Genomic DNA, 1,403 nt, shown 5'->3' with positions numbered 1-1,403 from the left:
TCTTTTAAATTTAGTTTGAGGTTGTTTTGGGCATGTTCTAATTAACAATAAAGACAATAAACATGGTCGTGCATGTGAAACTCTCAGCAGATTGTAAGGAAATAGAGATGGCTCACTCCTCAGCTTAGTTACATTTAGAAAGAACTATGTTTAAGTGGAAAAACACCCGCGATTCGTTGCCATTTAATTACTAAATTAGTTGGCAACTCATTTAGCAATCGATTTGTATTTGATTAATCGTTGCACCCCTACTCCCACAACACCTTGTAGCTATTGAAATAGAAACACTTTATTTGCCAGGTTCAGGTTACATACAATGAATTTTCTTGGCATGTGGTCCAGTTACAACCCAACCGTAAACAATGAATTACTTGACAAAGTCCTCTTTGCACCCTTGGGAGCATGGGGCTCCCAAGAATGGATGGAGGAGGCCATGGATGGCCTCCTCTGCACAACGTATTTAGCTTCCTGCCAGGCGGTGCAGATACTTAGCTCATCGAGCGCAGACCACCTTCAGTTTGTTTTTGGGCTCACTGGCATCCTCTTTTCTTGAGGATTGTCCAAAGCCTGTCTTGTAGTGTTGGTTGGTTGTTACACTTTTTTGTAAGTCTGTTCTATCTCCAGTTTCTTCTTTTGATTTGATTGTTGATTCGCTCCTGATTTGTCTGTTTCCAGACACAAACCAGGGGTGTTAAACAATACAAAATGTTGTTTTAATATACAAAACTGTATAGACAAAACTAATGGTCTAACATTGCAGATAAGCTTAAGGGCTTGATTTAGGCTGTCCTTACACAGTGGTGTAACTTTGCACAGGCATGCATGGTGTTTGGCCCTTGCTTTTCGTGGCATTGTTGGTCCTGCGAGGGGTGGGTGGGTTTGCTTATTATTTTCTTTTCTTGAACCTTTGTGTTGTTTTTAAGTTGTGCATGTATAGGTATCTTGTTTTTGTTTCATTCTTTTTTATTCATGATGCATCTATGTGTACTGGCATAATTGTATTGCTGATATATTGCTGATATGATGAATAAAAACAATTGATCACAAAAACAAACAAAAAACTATCGACAAAATGTATTTTCATATGAGATCATATTACTTCATAGAAACCCTAGTGGGTCATTTTGGGTCAATTTGGACACTCAGATGAGGATGTTACTGGGCTTTGTGACTTTTGGTGCAGGGACACACTCTGGCTGAACTACAGGTCATCAAACACGGCATTAGTGTGTCCCACGCGATTCCCCATGGATGCCGAGACCTCGTCTGAGATCCAATTGTGTCAGATCAATGCACGTCTGATCCAGTTCAAAGGCAGTGTTGCCCTAGATAAACTCATTACAAGAAGCCCCAGTCTTCTACACATGGAAAGGCTCTAAATACCTGGTCTTAATGGGTCCAGG

The sequence above is a fragment of the Gymnoscopelus braueri genome (assembly GCF_963280865.1).
Source record: "Gymnoscopelus braueri genome assembly, contig: SCAFFOLD_452, whole genome shotgun sequence".
Lineage (NCBI taxonomy): Eukaryota > Metazoa > Chordata > Actinopteri > Myctophiformes > Myctophidae > Gymnoscopelus > Gymnoscopelus braueri.
The sequence above is the reverse complement of the archived record's forward strand: the minus strand, read 5'-3'. Positions refer to the sequence as shown.